The sequence below is a fragment of the Saccopteryx leptura genome, chromosome 10, assembly GCF_036850995.1.
Source record: "Saccopteryx leptura isolate mSacLep1 chromosome 10, mSacLep1_pri_phased_curated, whole genome shotgun sequence".
Lineage (NCBI taxonomy): Eukaryota > Metazoa > Chordata > Mammalia > Chiroptera > Emballonuridae > Saccopteryx > Saccopteryx leptura.
Window position 1 is genome coordinate 79,249,083 of NC_089512.1, and position 12,809 is coordinate 79,261,891.

General features: G+C 41.9%; 1 protein-coding gene and 1 pseudogene across 1 annotated transcript in view; one reads left to right on the plus strand and one right to left on the minus strand.

The window, feature by feature from the left end:
- Positions 1-12,809, plus strand: part of FHIT (fragile histidine triad diadenosine triphosphatase) — a 1,908,162-nt gene that overhangs the window by 1,160,441 nt on the left and 734,912 nt on the right. The gene's annotated exons all lie outside the window — the stretch shown is intronic.
- The window catches only part of LOC136382416 (inositol-3-phosphate synthase 1-like), a 28,778-nt pseudogene that overhangs the window by 13,673 nt on the left and 2,296 nt on the right, over positions 1-12,809 (minus strand).

Sequence of the window (12,809 nt, forward strand, 5' to 3'; positions counted from 1 at the left end):
TAACATAGGTGTTTCAGCACAGTATTTTTCCTGATGTGAAGTTTGTAGTGTGAACCAACTGTATTTACCTCTTGGGCTCCGCTAGAAACACGGTACCTGAGCCTTCTTTAGGAAATCGCTGAATAGTTTCCTATCTCAAATGTTACCTCTGTTTCCCCCGTGACTCATAGGAGAGCAAGAGTACAATTAAATTGATTTTAAATCACATTTAGCATTATGTATTGATTAGATACAAGTGCTCTGAAGCAAATGTCACATTATTCAGCTCCAAAAAGCATCTGAATCGGATAACAGAGGCAATACAAGCTTTCATTTCTGTTAAGTAATTCAGCCGATGTTAGGAGCCATGAGAAGGGGACACATGTGGCTGGTAAATGGCTCTCAAACCTTATTATTGAAATGCAGCCCTTAATTCAGTTTTATCAGCTTGTTCTTTATTCTCGTTTATATTTTATTACCTTGGAATACAGTCATAGTATCCTGGAAACGGTGTTTTCTTTAAATAAAATGTTCCTAAAGATTTTAAAGTCTTTTGTTAAGTGATGTCTAAGTGTAGACACAATGTCGGCTGGGCCAGGTTTTGCAACAAGGGAGGGCAGAATGTTTCTCTGAGTCAGCTGTGATAGCCTCTCTGTCTCTACCTTTATTTCCTTCATCTTGTTTTCTGGAGAGCAAATTCCTGGGTGTGGTGGGAGTTGAGGGATGGATGAAGGGAATAAATTGGATGGAGAGAGGCTTGTACAGCTAGTACTTGAATAATGTCATTTTGCTATAACATGGTTGAAAATCTATATACCCCTGGCTGGGGCCACAGAGTCTGCACCTCCTCTCCACATGGCATGGACTTCCTCCAGGGACCCTGGTCTCTCCCCACATGAGCCAAGAGAAGCTCCACCTTTCCTGAACTGGAGTAAGTGGGCTGAGAAATAATTGTTTTTATTCATCTTTCTGAATTTATGTGTGGCTCACATTTATTTTGATGTTTAATATTAGAAGTATTTTGGGTCTTTATTTAGAAATTTGGTGGTTTTTGTGACCAGAAATATACCTGAGGAATGTAACATTTGTTTATGTCAATTAGCCTGTGGTGAAATTGGTTTCATTATATTTAGTTTTGCTTAAAGCTGTGGTTTCCAAGAACCTATCTGACATGTTAGATGAGGACTGACTATACAGGAAAGAAAGGAAGTAATAATGATCTTTGGTGGAAACATAATATCACAAACTTGAAATAATAACTACAACTTGGAAGAGTTTTGAATAAGGAGAGGTTGAATCATGTTTGGACAATAAAGCTTATTTAGGTCTGGGTGCCTTTCGGAGAACTATAGAATGTGAACAAGATGTATCCTATAGTTGTGTCTTCTGCTTTAAAATACCACATTGGCTTTCTGTTTTCCAAGGCACTCTGGACTGTGATGTTACTTTAGCTAAAAGCCATATATAGTCCACTCCTGGCATTAGGTGGCAAGATGTAATTGTAACAGGTATAAATAAGCTTTTGCAATCCAGATCAGCGGACAATAAAACTGAGATTGATGCATTTGAGATCTATTGCTTCTGCAAAGAACATAGCAGCTAAAAACCTTACACATACACCTTTTAGGTACTTATCCAATTATTTCCTTAGGATAAATTCCTAGAAATAGGTTTGGTGTTTTAGGACTTTGGATCTATATGGTCCCAGCATAATATGGAGGCCTGTGATCATGGTAGATAAACATGTACTGAGCTTGTGGCGATGCCGAGAACACAGATACAGAAATGGGGTGTGCAGGGAGCAGTCATGCTTGGGTAGGCTTGCATGTTTAATTTTTCTCTTTGGGCTTCTTTGTACTTCTGGTTCCTTTCCCTGGTTGCAGTAAGACCCGACTGGATGAGTACCTAAGACTGACGGGGTGTTTGTCTATAATGACAAGTACTTGACTACAGCAGCAAATGATGAGTGGCAGTAGGGAGACATCTCCACCCACTTGAGAGAGATCCATGAAGGGTTTATGACCCATTGAATCCTGATCAAGCATCACTGTCTTGACCCTCAGGGAACCAATTGTCTGGAATGCTTGCTCTGTCAATCTGAGCGATGTGCTTAGAATCCCTCCAAAATGTGGGAGCCCGGTTGTAAAACACAAAGTAAAAATCAAGAAGACCTAAAGACTGGAAATATATATTTTATCACCACATTCCACAGACATGCTTACTAAACATTTTGATGAGATCATCAGAACCTACATCCAAGATGTTCACTTACCACATTCAGCTACAAATTATTATTTGAAATGACAAGGCAATGATTTTTTAAATTTGATCATACAAAAATTATAAAGTGGTTTGTCTTTCCTTTTGGCTCTTGTTTACAGTGGGAATGTTTATTTACCAGATATGATGCCCAAAATTCTTAAAAGCTATTGAAATGTAAACACATATACTATATTCACTAGTAGTTACATAGTGTGAGTCTAATCTTCTGAGTTTCTCCTTCTGTGTGTGGAGGGTGGGGTGTCCGAGGAGGTGCAGCACACAAAGGAGAGAGGGTCAGGCAAGCAAACAGGGCTGGCCAGCTTGTTCTTGCTGCCCCACTTTGCTGGGATGCCCCCTTGAGGACAGGCAGCAATGTAGGTGGAATAGCTGTATAGACATAAGGTTCTGTAGTCTCCACTGCTAGTTACCCACCAGACTTCCTCCCCAAATCCTAACTCATTTCCCATGTATCAGGTCACTCCTTCGGTAAGAAAACCTGAGTTGTGCCTTCCCTGAGCAGCTGGGCTCAGATCGTTACTATAGGCCAAGGCAAAGCACTGTTAAGATCAGCAGAGGCATTGCCTGCTGATCCGTATTCTCTGTCTGCTTTTCTGTTTGCTCATGAAGATGGTCTTGTTACAATCCTCTACTGATGATGTGAATCAATCACAGTAGCCTCTGGGTGAGGAACAAGGTGTTTTTTCACACACAGGAGGCTGCTTCTGGCTGTTTTTAAAAGCTAATGACTAAAACTCTCAGCTAGAGAACAGTACTCACAAAAGCTTCATTAAATGTTAAAATGGTTAGCTAAACTAAAAAAAAAAAAAAGAAAAAAGAAAGGTAGGAAAACTCCTGTGTAAGTAAGTGTGGGAAGCATCAATATTGCTCATTGAACAGTCTATTCTTCTAATTTGAAAAGAACAACTATTTGTCATTGTAATGTCTTTGAGCCGGCAGTGACCTAATAAATGCATATGAAATACGAAAGGCTTTACTAAGGGACAGTGGTTTTCCTTGGTTGTTTCTAAAGTTGCTGGAACGGAAGAATTACGTTGAGTAGATAATGGATGGATTCTTCCATTGTGCATTGAGGCCCTGAATCGACTAATCAATCATGCCATGGTTATTCATCAATGTGCTACCTTATAATTTGAAACTAAACACACCATTTTCATTTATTGCTGACTCTGGGGGTACTGTTGGTTCCAATTTTGAAGATTGTAACCTGGGTGGGGAAGCTACTCCTTTGGCTTGGGCTACGTTATTGTACATGAGAAGAAACACCTTGATCGTCGGACTCTTATGTAATTTACAGAGTATGGAATTTGAGATTTGCATATATGTACTCAGCTAGGATGGTTTTGTTTTTATCATAATTGATCAGTGTTTTTTTGTTTTTGTTTTAGCGCATGTGTGCTCAAAAGAGAAAGAGAGACAGGAAGGGAGAGAGATGAGAAACATCAACTCATAGTTGCAGCACCTTAGTTGTTCATTGATTGCTTTTCATATGTCCCTTGACTGGAGGGCTTCAGCTGAGCCAGTCACCCCCTTCTCAAGCCAGAGACCTTTGAGTTCAAGCCAGCAACCATGGGGTCATGTCTATGATCCCATGCTCAAGCTGGCAATCCTGCACTCAAGCTGATGACCTTGAGGTTTCGAACTTGGGTCCTCAGCATCCCAGGTTAACACTCTCCACTGCACTACCACCTGGTCAGGTGATCAATGTATTTACTCTGCCATTGTCACCCACAGTCCTGTCTCTGTTTCTTCTGCCTTACTCTGTGTTCAGTCTCTGTTTCTTTCTGTCCCAGAGGCTGCATTGCCCGGTTCTGTTACAGACAAAAGCTGGGATTGACTGACAGGGCATCCGGCAGGAAATCAGAGGAGTGGAGCAGAAAGCGGCTTGGGTTCTCTTTCCTGCTCCTTTCCTGGTGAGCACTGCAGTTGGCAGTTGGCAGTTGGCACTGGCTACCCCTCCTGGTTGCCCTTCCTCCATGTTCCAGTGCTCATGGGCTCTGGCGTCAGCATAGCCTCCTCTTGCTCTCTGGGGCCCGGGGCTGCTATGGCTTTGCTGTTGCTGTTCTCTTAGTGCCCCAACTCCCTGTGGTTCCATTCCCTGCCTGTTCTTCTGATCATAAGCCTTTTGTTATAGTCTCTTTATTTGAAACATCCAAGTTGGATTTTGTTTTCTCTGGGAATAGAATTCAGTATTGAAAGATCATTCAGTCAGAACATAATACTGGGTTTCAAAATTAGACTTAAAATGCATCTTACTGGTCTCTAACCTTTGTGAGAACCCTTCAGTGAATTTGAAGTGAGTTCCAAGCAAGGTGATTCTAACATGTCGAGGAGCTCGGCCACAGAAGAAGTTGGTGTACACTGAGGCCTTGATACTTGGCCCTGCACATCTGTGTAAATATCCTCAGTGGAACAGGAGCAAGTTGCTCTTTTTTTGTTCCTCTTTCTCCACCATCACATACATGTTAAACACAAATAGAATGTTCTCATTCAAAATGAAACTTAGACTAAGTGGTAACAGGTTCCTGGTTTTCCCTCATCAGAGACCATCCTCAATCATTCAGAACAAACTGCATGTTTTACTTACCTGCTCTGCTATTATTATCCCTTTATACATGTTACTGTATAGCAACTGTAATACTTGTATTGTGCAAGCATTTGCTTTGATCTGTGTGGTAAATAAGAGAGCTGCCTGGCTTGGGGATATCACATTCACTTATTCACTTACTTAAGTGTGTATTTAGTACGTAGCACTTTTAAGGCATGGTCTGGATTAGGGTTGGTAAACTGCAGCCCTGGGCCAAATCTAACCCTCTGGCTATTTTTGTAAATAAAGATTTATTGGAATACTAACTGTGCCCATTCATTTATATATTATCTGTGACTGTTCTTGCCCTACAGTGGCAGAATTAAGTAGTTGCAATAGAAACTGTGTGGTTTGCAAACCTGAAATATTTACCATCTGATACTTAACTGAAAAAGGTGACAGACCCCTGGACTAGATCCTGTGAATATATTGAAAATAAAGTGGGCATCGTCCATTACCTTTTGCTGGAGAAATAGCAGTGAATGGGGAAACCCCAAACCCCTTCTCTTATGGATAGAGAAAGCAATAAAGAAGATATTGTGTTGAAGTGGTAAGTTTGAGGGACAAATATAAAGCCAGGAAGGAGGATGAACAGTGTGTGCACTGAAGGATGCTGTGGCGTCCATGGGATGGCATTTTTCACGGTTCATATATGTTTTGCTCCAGGTCCAGTCCTCAGTTTATGGGTAGTCACTATGCTGGTAGCTTTTGGCAAGGCAGAGAGCTCTGGTGAAGTAGACTGAGCATCTTTTCCCTGTATAGCAATTCCCAGTTACGGTGAGATGTGGGGATGCATGTAAGATCTAGGATGTTGGAGAAGTTATTGTTAGCTGATGGCCAAACTCATCCATTTTAAGTGATAGGAAGTACTCATACTAGATATATTTATATCTGGTTCTCCTTTGATTTCAAAATTTAAGTAGAAAACTGCCATTACATGGCTGATGGTTGCATACATTTGGAAACATTTCAAGAACAATTGGATAGTCCAAAATGTAAGTACATTCAATAAAAGAGTAACATAACATGATTATCCTGTAAAGCTAATCTTCTTCCTGGTTCCTTTGGCTCTAATAAATGCCCTCCTTGTAGGGCAAGGGACTCCAAAGTCAATTGTGTTTTGAAGTGGCTGTTGTACTGCTACTCTGTATTATTAATTCTCCTTTTGATTGCTTTATTACATTTGAAATTTCCTCTAGTGTTGGAAATTTAGCTACACATCTACATTATTATTTTTTCAACAAATCCTGTTATATCCAAAATTTTAGAAATGATTTTTAGTAATAGAATAAATTTATAAAGATAAGCTTTAGAAATACCTACTCCCAAGTTTTTCTATATGCTAGATTAGTACTCTGTAGCTTTCAATAATTGGATTTCTAAAAAGCAAATTTAAAACAAAACAGTTTCACCAAAGGGAAAATGTATTTAAAACATTTCAGGTCTTAGTTTGTGCTTACAGATGTGTAAGGAATCTATTTTAAATATATTACACTATGTCTAATGCTTATATACTGCATATTATTTAATTTATCAAAAGTTTCTAGTGACAGCCTAAACTCAATATGAGGCTTAAGGGGTTTAATAATAATAATTTTATTTGGAAGCTTTTTGCCTTCTAAAAACCCTCTGGCCACTAACAGAATGCAATAAAATGTAATTATAAAATATGTAGCATATCTTCATATTTCCACATTTTCAGCATGTATTTTTCTTTCTTTAATCATTTATAAAATTATGTAGATGAATAATAGGGAGAAACTCCAGTTTGCTGTTTCACTTTCTGTTTATAAAGTGCTGAGAACATTCTTTCACAAATAAAAAGAATGAGAATTAGAAGGACATATTGGCACCTATTATAATAATGGAAATGATCTGGTCAGCTTTACATGACCTTTGGAGTGAATTCATAAATAGCTGGAATGCTCGTGATTATCAAATGCACTTTATTAAATAAAGAAGGGGGGAAAACCTTCTTTTAGTCTCTCAAAGGTACTAGCACAGTAACCATTTTAACTAAAAAAAAAAAGTGTACCAAGATTTTATCAGCCAAGAAAAATGTTAAAAGTGATTACCTTAGAAGAAGCAAAAAGTTAAGAAATAAAATAATGAATACTCTTCAGCTAATTAAATCAAACCATAAAGTGGATTCATTCTGCTCTTTTGCAGTTTGTTTGCAAATGTGCTTAGCAGGGCTTCTTTGTGAAGAGAAAAGATCTTTGCCACCTTCACCCACTTTCACCCACTATTCTAAGCTGGCTTTTCTGGCAAGCTTGGGGAATTTTCCCTTACACTCCTTTCAGCCTTTGTCATTAGCCAAAGGGCAGTTTTACCACCTTCCTAACAGGTGCTTGCACAGGCCCCAGGCTCAGAGCCTCAGGCAGGATCCATTCTAGCAAGTTTAATAAGCATTTTGTTTCAAGGTTAACAGGGATAAATGTCTACCTCTGGTAAGTGATACTGGTTTTCTAGTAATGGCAGAGATATAATGTTTCCATTTAACCAAAACAATTGAAGGACAAATTGAGCAGATGTTAGGAAAATAGACATCAAATGACAGTACAGGAGACACAAGGTGTGGCCAAAACTGTGAACATGACTCCAGTTAGGGAACTGTTCCAGGTGAACTCAGCCTCATGATGTGGATTCTCAGCCTGCAGGGTCCTGGGCCTTCCTTCCAGTCTGCAGTGTGACCTGGGACAAGTCTCTACGCTTCATTTTTTGCATCCTTTAGGACAATGGCTTACTAAAGTCTCTCTAACAAAACAACATGTGAAAATGCCTTGCCCTCCAGAAGTACGCAAAATTGTCCAGTAAAAATCTCCAGCTCCAAAATTCTCATTTCCTCTTTATTATCCATGTGATTTACAAGGTGAAAATAATTAATCGGAACATTGGTGCTAGTTATAAGTGCGAAAACTGGAGGCAGGCCGAGTATGGGTCCTAGAAGTAATTAATGCATTTGGAATTCTAGGAGCTGAATTCTAATTCTAAGCACCCTTGTTTTCTAGCTGAGCAACGTTGGAGCAGTCAGTGAACCTCTCTGCACCTTAGATTTTTTTGTTAATGAGACAGAAGGATCGGGTAATATAGTCTTTGAGTTGCTTCCAAGGTCAAGAAGTTGATGCTTCTTTTGTGCCTACTGGCTCAAACATTTATTGGATATAAGAATCAGTCTTTCCTTGTCACCCTTGCCAAGTTAAATTAATGTCATATATGGTAACCTGTGGAAGTACCTTAACATTTTAGCCACGTCATTTATTTTAAGTGATATGATACCACGGTGCTGTAATGTTACAACAAAACAGAAATTTCAGACCTAATATGCTCGAGGATATCTTGAACTGGACTAGAAGTAGGCATCCTCCTGCATCCCAGGAGTAGGTATCATAATTACCTGGAGATGTGTAATAAAATAAGACATTAGGTCCACAGTATTTGTGTGGGCTGTGCCTGGACAGGTATGTTTTTTAAAAAATCCTAGGGAATTCCATAAAATTAATGTTGAGAAGTACTCACAGATACTTTTTAAATAGAGAAAGTCTTTGGATTCTAGTCATTTCCTTGTAAAGTTGGGAGTTCTGTCACTTATTAGTTCTGTAATCTTGGCAAATGAATCTCTCAACGCTGACTCCTCTCTCTAGAGTGGAAGTAGTGACACCTCCTCTCCGAAGTTACTATAAAACTCAAGGGAGATATTAGCGGTTACTGGGCGAGGGAAATGTAAGGGAGAGGGAGGGAGGTGGGGGAGGACGTAAAGAGGAACAAATATAAGGTGACAGAAAATGATTTGACTTTGGGCGATGAATATACAACATAATTGACTATTCAAATGATGTAGTGATATTTACCTGAAATATGTATACACTTGTTGATCAATGTCACCCTGTTCAATTTAATTTTCTAAATAAAAAAAGAAAAGAAAGCAAAAAGAGAGAGAAAGAGAGATTGGCAGTCCATTCTTTGTACGGTGGATGCCATGTAGCAAACACCATAGTAACTATTGCAGGAAGAAGAGGACCAAGCACGTTGGGGCATGCCTGGTCACAGAGTAACAAGGTATGAGAACTTTCATAATTTTCCTAGTTCTCCCTGAAAGTTGTAGCTCTATCTTTATCTTGGCCATATCATTAGCTTTAGTGGAAAAGTGGACATGTTTTATTTAATAAATTAGTTAAATGGATGATCACTATGATTTGGACTTTAATTGAATCCTTGAGGCAATATTTGCTGATAAAGAAATATTAGGTAATTTAAAAGAATTATCATAAAGATTAAAATATTAATGTTTCTCTATTTCAAATTTATATCTCCCTAATTATAATTATCTATCTCCTCTTTTGTTACTTATAATTTTACATTTATAGCAGAAGTTTTATAGAAATGGGTGTGTTTTAACTTGATTGAATGTTTTTAGGTCAGTAACTTCATCATTTTTTTAAAAAGATTTATGTGAATGTCTGAAATTGACACCAGCAAGATAATGGCCACCTAATTCAAATGTAGTATTCAGAAAATATAGTCTTTCTCCAAGTATAGTGACTGGACAAGACTCAACACTTGAATTTAAGTCAGATAACATTTTTATGTATGCCTGTTAAAATGCTTCTTTATTGAAGACTATTTAGGATGTGATTAAAATTCTAGAAAAAATTTATCTCCAGTTAATAATTTCTGTCACTTCACTTGTTATTGCTTTTCTGGAGCTAACTTAAGGCATTTACATCTTGTTTTGAGATTGTCCTGAAAACCTCTTCTCAGCCACCACTCGGTCACCCTCGCCTACAGCCTTCTCCTCCTGGGCGCTCGCTTGCTTCTGCAATTTCATACAGGATAAACAAAATTAAAATGATGGGCAAGTTTAAAGTTGTAATTATTTTTCTTTCTATTTAAGTAACATGAAAATGTGAAAAAAAGGGCTAGATGATTTTTACTGAATTTGAAAGGTTTGTTTTAAATGGTTTAACTTAAAATTTGGGCTGGGTGGTGCATAGATAGTCACATTAAAGAGCCCTCATATGTGAGAAAATCAGCTGTAAGTTCTTGTTCTATGGAGCACTTTTTTTGAGGGATAGTGGCAATGTCTTTATTGTCTTTGCCAGGAGTCTGGGGATGGGAGATGCTGGAAGGCTGGGTCTAGAGAGGGTGTGGGGGTTGGAATTGCAGGGAGCTGGACGGCCACCGCCTCAGGTGGTGGGCATCAGAGGTGCCTCAGTCCACTGGCATCCCTTGAGGGCGTGCTGATGCCTATCCTCTCTTGCAAAATGCTTGGCAGGTGGTGGCCACGTGCCTGACGCGCCTTTGCCTGGGGCCTCCGTCTTGTGCTCCAAAGTCTGCGATTCTGCCACACAAGCTCATGGCCCCTGAGGGTATAGTCACTGTAGCTGTACCCTCCGGAGTGTGCGCTGACCACAGGACGGCCCCGTGGAGCCGGCGGCGCCATGATGAGGAAGCCAAGCAGTGACCGCGCAGGGGAGGTGGGGGACCCTGGGGGACCCTGCAGCTCGGTCCGAGTGGGTGCAGAAGTTCACACACTGGCACAGCTCTGTCAACAGCGCCAGGTCCAGCATGACAGGTGTGGCCAGGAGCGAGCCCTTGCAGGTGTGGCGCAGCACCCGCGTCTTGGTGCCGCCGCCCATCATGAGCTGCGATGTGTACTCACCCATTGTGCGCTTGCTGTCACCCATGTAGACACACACCTGATAACCATGCGGGGGCTGGACTTCACACTGCAGGCCTAGAGCACCGGTTGCTCTGCACTGTGTTGTCCACCCCACCCCTCTGCAGCACTGCCATGGTGCTGACAGGTTCTGCTCATCATCGTTGTCCAAGTGGTTGTAGCTCAGTATGGACATACATGGTCTTGAGGCTGAAGCCGATAAGCAAATCAACCAGTGTGGACTTAACCTTGGTCAGGCCTGACTTAAAGTCATCTCCACCTACAAGCCGTGGCACTGTCATGTAAGCACAGTGCACCAGGCACAAGAGTGTTCTGTGGGGACCTGCTGAGGAAGACAGTGCCCTCCAAGATGCTGCCCCAGGTGAAGAGCGTGGAGGGAGACACCTCCAGACCCACTGGATGGTACGCATCAGGCTTTCAGCTGTGTCACTGAGGCGTAAGAACATTTTGCAGAAGCAGTCTGTGTTTGCGGTCCACAGCACAACTTTGCCCAGCCCCATGCAGGTCTGGAAGTCATGGATGCCCCCCCAGATCTTCCCAAGGTGCTGCGCGCCTGCGCCAGGGATGAGGTTGTAGGCGCACACACTCTGGTTAGCTGCGATCAGCTCTGGGATGGAGACCAAGGGCCTGGGGTGCAGAACCTCCCAGGGCGGCCACAGCTGCTCCTGTAGCCCTCAGTCCAGCACCTTTGCATGCGTGTCACCTCAGCCAGGTTCAGCAACAATGTGTCCCAGCTCTCAGACAAGAGGTCACCTGGATACACCATGGGTGCAGCCGTGCGCAGAAGGGCGCGGACATGCACTGGCCCTCAGTGTATAGGCCCAGGCTAACCTGACCCGCCTGTCAGCAGCACTGGTACTTGGCCTTCTTTGGCCCATTCACATGGGCTGGGACAGGCACAGCGCGTTGGCCAGCATGGCCACATGAGTGTGGGGCTGATATTGTCACCCCCTCCAAGAAGCACGGCCCCGAACCAGTACACCTGCCTGGCGTTCAGAAGGTGAAGTGTGTGGATGAGGGATGAACTTTGAGGATGGTGTCCTCGTGGCTGATGCCTGCCGTTGATACTTACATTGCCCCTCCATGGCCTTGGAGCCATAGGCCATGTCGGAGCTCTTGACCAAACACACACTGGACTGCGGCCTCTGTCATGACGAGCTGCAAGGAGTCTGTTTCAGACAGCAGCACCTCCCAGGAGCCCTTTAAACTAAGGTACCAACAGAGTCCCGAGTGACTATTATTTTGGGGAGAGATGTCAGGGTGTACCTTCTTAGTGGATTAGCCTAAGTACCCCTATTTTTCTTCCTAATAGATTCTTATTTTGTATAGGCATCTACTCATCCACCATAGGATTATAGGAAGATAGCTCCATCCCCAGAACCAGGACTCTATTCTGGTGTGAATAGACAAGAAGTCAGCAACCCAGAACAAGTTGTGATCATTACAGTGCAGTCACTGCTGGACAGGAACAGTTTCCCACCGCAGCTCCGGAAGCTTCCACGTGATCAGCTTCTTTACTCAGTCTCACTGTGGCCATGCTGCTGTTTGAATTGACAGTTTTCTGTCCTGGAGGTGGTCTTTTATGTGCTCATAAGGCAAATTCCTGTAAACAGAGCAAAACCTGTAAACAGCATTCTGGATGTTGGGAAAATCTGACACGGTTCTGTAGCACCACCTTGATGTCAAGCACTATCTCTGCCCTTCCACTGATGGCTGGTGAGCCAGTCTAGTCAATGCCCCACCACCTACTCTGCTCAGGATTTTCTTCTGAAAAGCAGCAACTTGTCATGATGGATACTCAGCTGTAGCAAAAATCAATTTTACAAACTGATCAGACTTTGTCAGCATGTCCTTTCTGGCATACCAGTTCACAGCATACCAGTTTGCCTTGCCGTCCTGACTGGAGACTCTGAACCAAGTCCTATCAAGTGAAGGGTGTGGGTGGGTAATGAGGAAATAAATGAATTTGTTTTAAAAAGTAAGATTTTAATAGGCTAAATATGGCCTCCAAATATATCCTGGACCCTGCCACTGTTGCCATATGGAGCAGAAAGGTCTTCACAGATGTGATTGATTGAATTAAGGGTCTTGAGCTCAGAAGATTATCCAGCATCATTGGGGTAGGCCTAGTGTAATCACTAGGTCTTTGTAAGAAGGAGATAGGAGAGTCAGCATCAGAGAGACTTGACAAGAGGCAGATGTTGGAGTAATGCACATTGAGCAGAGTGGAAGGGGCCACAAACCCAGGAATACAGGGAGCCAGTAGAAGTAGAAAAAGACAGA